The sequence below is a fragment of the Rhinolophus sinicus genome, chromosome 16 (assembly GCF_057876585.1).
Source record: "Rhinolophus sinicus isolate RSI-liver-muscle chromosome 16, RSI-T2T, whole genome shotgun sequence".
In the NCBI taxonomy this organism is placed as follows: Eukaryota; Metazoa; Chordata; class Mammalia; order Chiroptera; family Rhinolophidae; genus Rhinolophus; species Rhinolophus sinicus.
The window spans coordinates 92,751,436-92,759,596 of NC_142516.1; the positions used below are offsets into that span (position 1 = coordinate 92,751,436).

The 8,161-nt window shown below is 41.2% G+C and overlaps 1 pseudogene; it reads right to left on the bottom strand.

Moving 5' to 3' along the window:
* Positions 1-6,837: 6,837 nt before the first annotated feature.
* On the bottom strand, positions 6,838-7,940 carry LOC109449815 (ubiquitin carboxyl-terminal hydrolase isozyme L1 pseudogene; annotated as a pseudogene).
* Positions 7,941-8,161: the final 221 nt, after the last annotated feature.

Consider the following 8,161-nt stretch of genomic DNA (forward strand, 5'->3'; position numbering starts at 1 on the left):
TTCAGTGGTTTCTACCTCAGCGCCCTGAGATGTGGGCCTGGATTTTTTCGTCTTACAGGCGTTCTCACTGCTTGTGTTCAGCTTTGGTTGTGATCTATTATTCCCTCTCCATTTCTTACTCTTCTTTTTCCTTTCTTCTTAAGTACCATCATGAGTTTCACTTTGCTTCAGCTACATCTGCTTAAATATTAAATAAAGAACTCACCAGCTACTCTTAGGGCAGGAATGGGCTCATTTTTACTGTTTTAGGAAATATACCAGGTTTTCTTGGTGCTTCTTCTGGTCGATTGTTAAGAAACTGAAATGGCTGCCAAAGATGTGTTACTATTTATAATACTTGCCAAATTTTTTGGTTTTTTCTTTTTAGGATCTGGGCTCACCTCAGTAGCTTTAGCCCCTTGTTCGTTTGTTTCAAAAAGCACAAAGGCAAATCCCATTTGATCTTCAGCAGACTTAGAATATGGAATACATACATAAACAACACTGCCACATTGGCCAAATGCTCTTTAATCCGGCTGTAATTAATGTTTTTTGGAAAGTAGTTCCTACGATAAATTAATAGCAGTGTTAAATATGTAAGGTTTAATAACTATATAGATTAAGCTTTGCATAAATCTTATATCTTATAAATTTTAACTTGAGACGTTAAATACATAATCTAGTTCTGACAATTAAGTTCACAAACTTGTTGCAATGATGTTGCTAACCTTTTTTGATATCAGAGAGATTATTCATTATGAATTTGTACCAACTGGACAAACAGTTAACCAAGTTTACTATTTGGAAGTGCTAAAAAGGCTACATGAAAAAGTTAGATGACTTGAAATTTTCGCCAACAATTCATGGCTCTTGCATCACAACAGTGCACCAGCTCACACGGCACTGTCTATGAGGGAGTTTTTAAGCCAGTAAACAAAAAACTGTATTGGAACACCCTCCCTACTCACCTGATCTGGCCCCCAATGACTTCTTTCTTTACCCAAAGATAAAGGAAATATTGAAAGGAAGACATTTTGACGACATTCAGGACATCAAGGGTAATATGACGACAGCTCGGATAACCATTCCAGAAAAAGAGTTCCAAAATTGCTTTGAAGGGTGGACTAGGCACTGGCGTTGGTACATAGCTTCCCAAGGGGAGTACTTCAAAGGTGACGGTAGTGACATTCAGCAATGAGGTATGTAGCTCTTTTTCTAGGATGAGTTCACAAATTTAATTGTCTTACCTCTACATCTATTTGATATATATATAGATACAGATATATTTATCTATATATTTGGATATAGATATATACATATAGATATAGATATCTCCTAACCTGTTAAATATTTCAGTATTTTACTATAGGTAGTACATGGATATTAAGAATTCAACTTTTGGAGTCCAGTGGAGCTTGAGTTGAATCCTGGCTCCATCATTTACGGACATAACTTCTCTGAGTTTTGGTTATCTCATCTCTCAGTGGAGATAATAATGCATATCAAGTGGAATTGTGAGGATTATATGAGGTCACATATATAAAGTAGTTAGCACTGTACCTGTGCACCTGTGGTGTCTCCCATTATTTTCTTTGTTGGGCCATGCTATGCGTTTCTTGACTCATGTATGTTGTGTGTTTGTTTTGTGCTAGGAAGTACACGTTCAGAATGGGACATTTTTTCAAGTATTGCACTGATGGTCTAACATTAATTTTATGCTCCTAGGCATGATTACAGCTCTTTGTATCTGTACAATAAGTATCTTGAAATATTTAATTAACTATTAGAGATTCTCCCATGGAACACAGAATCATTTGAAAAAATAAACAAGCTTATTCCAATTGCCAATTCTATATGTCGCATGAAATCCAGACTCTTCTTATTTGGAATACTTGGGCTAGTAGAACTTAATGGTGGGCTCAGTATGGCCATATGTTACATAGAGATTTAAAAAATAATAATAATTAATGTATTCATTCATTTAATAAGTAAAGGAGAGAGACCCAAAGACAATCAATTCTAAAGAGTGGATGTCCCTGACCCGACCCCAACCCCAGCCCCAGGTCTGTCTCTTGTCTACAAGTTGCCCAGACATTGTCTGATGCTGCCTAGAGTTAGACAAAAGGTAGGACAGGTGGCTAAGAGAAGGTAGGCTACTTGGCAGCCTGGAATTCTTCCATCTGACATGGAAAGGACACGTGCATTTCCTGTGGTTTGTAGACAGCTCAGTCAATGGCTGCACTTAAGCTATCTTCAGGTCCCCCACCCAAGTTTGTTGTCCCCCAGGCAGGAGCTGTGCTAGGGGACAACCACCATGCTGGGAACCTTGCAGCAGAGAACGCCCTCTGATGACAAGGGAGTTAAGATTTTTTTTTTTTAGTCTCATTGAACTTACAGATTTAATAATTTTGATGAGTTTAATCCACCACCATTCTTATTTTTTATTGTTGAAATGTTTCTATCCTGAGACAGAGGGAGAGTCTTCAAGTTGGCTCCTGAATTCTTTTGGCATTGAATTCTTTTGGAATTTTTGGCCCAAATTCCTTGATCCATTCCTTGCTTTCTGGTATTCTAAGATGTTTTAGACCTATCTTACGCATTTCCTGCCCCAGACAGAGAACTGGCCATTGAGATAATATTTGAACATGAACAGTACTGAGATTTTAAAACCTAGAATGAAACTGTTTTAGTATTCTGAATATTGTGCAATTGGACTGAACTATTCCAAGATTCTTGACTATCCAGAATAGCATAATTGGGCAGCCATGGGGAAACGTGAAATGATTTCATGGTTATATACTCCAAACGAATTGAAAATCTCAATAAACTGGTAATAGACATCCTACTGTAGAGGTTGAGGAAGCAGTTGGAGGCACAATTTTAGAGCTCGATGGCTCGGCTCCAGGCAGTCCCTCTGTTTTGGAAGAAGTGCTCAGTCCTCCCAAGCTGTGTACCCAGGGAGGCGGGGCTGGGTGGCCGTTTCCGAAAAGAGGCTGCATCCAGCACATTTAAGCTGATCTTTCAAAAGGCTTGACATTCCTCTGAAGTGAAGGTGCCCAGTATTGCAACCATTGTCAGATTTTCCATGGTGCAATCACATGGGTTTTGTGATTACAGCGACACAGACGCGGTTTCTGAGTTACTTCCTTAAAAGCCTGTATTAGGGGAAGTGGTGATAGGAGAGTTCATTCCTTCATTCAATTGACTTCCATGGTAACGGGAATGCATCCCATTAGTTTTAGCCACCACACCCACTGACCAGCCTTCAGCCTTGTAGATTGTTTATTTCCATGCCTCATAATTTACCTGTGACAGAGGAATTCCAGGTTCTCATTTTGGTCTCACTACCTACTCCCTGGATGGCCGTGGCCAAGTCACTCAACTCCTCTGAGGCTCTGTAGCAGATCTATGATGCGAATAAATAACACCTACTCCACAGAATTCTTTAATTAAATTAAATCACATACGTGAAGTTAATTTATTAACTGTATATTACCAAACATTTAAGACTTTATTTTTATCCTTAAAAAATCCATTTTATCAAATTATCAGTAAAGTCCTCCAATGACTACCCATTGCCCTAGAATGAAATTCAACCTTACCTGGCTGAAGAGTCTATGTGATTTGACCCCTGCCTAATTCTCTGACCTCATTTCTTACCACCCTCTTACTCTCTTTCATATACAGATTCTCATGACACTGAACTTCATTCTGTTTCGTCCACATTCCGAAATTGTTCCCACCTCAGGGCCTTTGCACTTGCTCTCCCTCCTGTCTGGGAGGCTTCTCACATGGCTCCATGCTTTTCCCCACTCTGGTTTCAGCTCAAATATAATTTCATCAGAGTAGTCACCACATCTAGTGTTGTCCCCTGACCTGTTGACAGTCTTTATCAAAATAACCTATTTTACTTTCTATATGAAATTATCACTCTCTTAATAATGTATTTTTTATTTATTTATTGTCTATGTTCCTTACCAAAAGGGACATAAAAATTAGAATTTTGTCTTAGTCACTGCTATATCTCTCACATAGAAGAGTGAGTGTCTGGCTCACAGGAGAAGTTTAATAAATATTTCTAGAACAAACTAAATTCCTGCTAGGGAAATTCTTTATGTTAGATTTTTAAGCAGCCGTATTCATGGATGCAAAATGAACGTCAAACTTGACAATTTTATATGGCCAAGAATCTGGTTCTTCGGGCCTATATATATTTTTAAATTGAAAATGATACTTGTATTGAACATGCTGTATTGTAATCTAATTTTTTTATCAAGGGCACAGAATGTTTCTTCTACAGCATTTTTAATGGTGACATGTGGATGTGCCATAGTTTATTTAACCAGTCCCCTGTGGTGCACGTCCTAAGGAATGCTGGGTCAAAGGGCCACTGATAAATATCCTGAATTTCCCTCCAGAAAGGCCGTGCCAAATTACACTCCTACCAACAGTATAAAAGAGATCCATTTTCCATAACTTCTGCCAATACTGAATTTTATCCTTAATAAAATAAAACAAAATGTTTGCTAATTTGATAAGTGAAATAGTATCTCATCGTTGCTTTATTTTGCATACCTTCAATTATTTGTGAGTTTAAACTGTTTTTCTTTGCTTTTTAATTATGTTATATTTCCTCCCTTGTGAATTATGTCTTTATTTTTTTGTTGGGTCTTTTTGGTTGTTGTTGTTGCTGCTTTTCTGTGGTAGTACTCATCTTTGATTGATTTGCAAGAACTCTTTTTATATTAAGGCAATTGACCTTAGTCACACACTGCAAATATTTTCCCAATGTGTTGTTTGCCTTTTAATTTTGTTTTTGGACCTGAGGCCATACAAACCTCTATCTAGGTTCATGTCCTGGAACCTAAGTCAGCCAGAAGGGAAAGTTCACCAAAGTGAAATCTATGTATAGCCCAGCAGGACTGGGGCCGTGTGCCACACAGTCCAACACAAAGTGTCAAAAATGTCAAAATAATTCAGAGCTAAAAGTTCCAGGACACCCTCTAGAACAATGAAGTACTACTTACTTATAATTGGGCTTATGAAGAACCCTCTACCTCTGACCGAAGGGCGTTTAAATTTTAAATAGGAACTTCAAAGATCCAAAGGAATGAAACTATAATGGTGAAATAGCAGGCATTAATTGTTTTCATGTTAAATTATTTTATTCACTTTTTTCCATAAAGCAGTTTTCCTCTGTGCTCTCAGAAGGCCAGCGTGCAGTAGTGACTAGACCTGTAGAGAGAGGTTCCCAGTGAGGAATATTCAGTGTGTGTGTGGAGGGGGACATGGGGGGAGAGTACATCATATTACCTTTCATGGATCAGTGTATCAAAATGATCATTTTGTCATTTTTTATAAAATGCTTTTCAAATAAATACACAAGCAGATGTCGCCCACAGGTGAGGCTGCCTCGCGGTGCTGCACGACGGCTAGAACCCATTGCTCGTCTTTTGTCAAAGGCTTCCGGAAGCCGGGGGCACCTCTCCTTGGTCCAATCCAACTCCTCTTGGAAGGTAAACCTGCCTCTCTCGTTCCCTTGCCTGTGGACAACGCTCCCTCTGCCCTGTTTTCAGCTCCCGGGAGTGTTATTAGCCCCTCTCAGCCGTCCCACCTGTAGATGAAATAAAGCTCTGACCTTCCTGCCGAGCCGATGCTTCCCAGTCCTCTCCTCAGCCTGTTTCATTTGGAACCATCTATTCATTTCTGCTCATCCTGCTTTGTGTCAGAAGTGTCAAAGGAGGCAGACAAAGACGTGTTATCAGGTGGCGTGCAGGAGGAACGTGAGAACATAAACTGCTCGTGGCCCAGCAGTGACCAACCATTCCACTGGGTCAGATCCCAATTTGCTCCTGCTCCCCCTGACAGCCCCAGGTACCCAGGTGCTTGGCACAGGCCTTTCCATGGCTAGAAAACCTGGTGGCATCAACAACATAGGAACCAAGCAATGATGGACCGTGGCGTTTTCCAGGTATACGTAAACACCTCAAGGACAGCATCTTGTGCTAAATTTCCTTCCCTTCATGAAGCTGGGAACAAGAATCGTCAAGGAGCTTCACCAACATGGTGAACCTTTTAATAAGAACGAGTGTTTTCAATGAGGCTGAAGTTTCATATGTGTCCAATATTCCTACATAAATCCCCCACCTCACTATTCAGGTCACATACTTAGTGCCTCCAACTACATGAGGCTTGTAGAATTTGCGTGTGTGTGTCTACAAAGCTTAACAGAGCTTCAGAAAACAAGACCTTGTAATTAATCTACTTTTCCTTAATCATAAGAGTTATTTCAAAAGCAAATATTATACACTGTTCACCTTCTATTCCCTCCTCTTGTGTTTCCCGAGGAATCCAGTCCATCAGCCCATGTTTATTCAGTGTAAATGTGTTTCCTTCTGTGCCCCAGTAAAACCCACTCCAACAGCTCACTGGTATTTGCTATTTTATTGTCTGTCATTTGTGCCCTGCAGATGGTGGCCTTTTCTTTTCTTCAGGTAAAATGAGCCATGTTTTGTTGGTTCACATGTCTCTTTCGGCAGTCATGTAGCAGGGCGTCTAGAAGAAACACAGCAGCTGGAACCCCTCCATCATAAAGCTATTCAGACCCCGCAGAGCCAAACTTCGTGTCACGTCACATAACAATCTTGAAAGCAAAACGAATTTTACTCTGAGTTGTATGAGACACAACTTAATGTGGCAAGAATCAGAACCGGAAACCACCAGCTATCGTACGTGACTTTCATCAGTTCAAAGGTATTTGACTGAGAAACTGCTATGTGCCAATCATTGGCTGAGATTCAGAGGAATCTCACTTAGTAGAGATTGAGATGCATGGGAATTAGCAGGAAAGGAAAACCCTTTTCTTTTTTGTTTTCTTATCAGCAGAAAAGTTTTATTTGTTTTAAGGACAGACAATTTAAACCACATCCAAGGCCTTAACTTATAGACACAAACCAAAGTAGCCATTTAAAGCATTAGATATGAAATACAAGCCATACAACAGGGGAAATACTTCGCCACCTGAAGCATACACCAAACTTGGCTCAATCGACAGCTGAGCTCTGCTATCTGCTAGCACTTGGGTGTGGTGGAGGGTGAGAGCCTATCTGCCGAACCAAAGGAGAACAGCTGTGTTCTACAAGTACTGAAGCATTTTAAGACTGCTCTGGTAGGGATCTATTTTCACGGTGAAGGGCAGAGAGGGAAAAAGCGTAGTGCCTTCCCATTGCGCATTAGGCAGCCTTGCAGAGGGCCAGGGCAAAGAAGCGGACATCCCCTTGCTCACGCTCAGTGAATTCTCTGCAGACCTTAGCGGCACCTGCAGCAGCAAGTCCTCTGAGCTGGTGCCATGGTTCACCGGGAAAGGCATTCATCCATCAAGTTCATAGAGGTGGCCATCCACGTTGTTAAACAGAATAAAATGAAAGTTCACTTTGTTATCTACCCGACACTGGCCTTCCTGCGCCATGGCGTCATGGGCTGCCTGAATGGCCTCATTCTTTTCAAAGCATTTTGCTCTGTCTTCAGGGGACAACTTCTCCATTTCAGAAAGAAACTGTCTCAGGACTGACCCATCCTCAAATTCCAGTTTGTCTTCATTATTGGCTACTGCGTGTATAAGTCCAATGGTATCACAGGAGTTCCCAATGGTCTGCTTCATGAACTCCACTTTAGGGCTGACTTCTTGTCCTTTCAGTTCTTCAATCTGTTTTTTCCTGAAGTTCTCGTGCTGGGTGGTCAGGGGAAACAGCAGCAGCAGCGCCCAGGCAGGAGAAGGCACTGAGCTCAAAGCCTCCTCCAGCCCCAGCACGTCCACGAAGCGCCACTGGCCGGCGACCCCCAGTCGGGCCAGCACTTTGTTCAGCATCTCGGGATTAATCTCCATGGGTTTGAGCTGCATCTTCACAGAAAAAGGAAAGAGCTACAAGCCCAGACAAGAGGAAAAGTCGGCAAACCCTTTTCTGATGTTTGTCCTTCTTTGAATAAGCAGGTCCTACTTTTTCCAAGTTCTTTAGAAGGAGAATAACTTCCAAAGTGTGCAGGCCGCCAGTGTTTCCCCAAGCAGCCTGCTCGATTCCCAAATTTCTTTGATCACTGTCTCATCTTTGGGGCCTGTTACAGCCTGGGTAAAGAAAGATACCGAGAGAGAAGGACCCTCAGGCAAAGGATAGGGCCCCCTTCC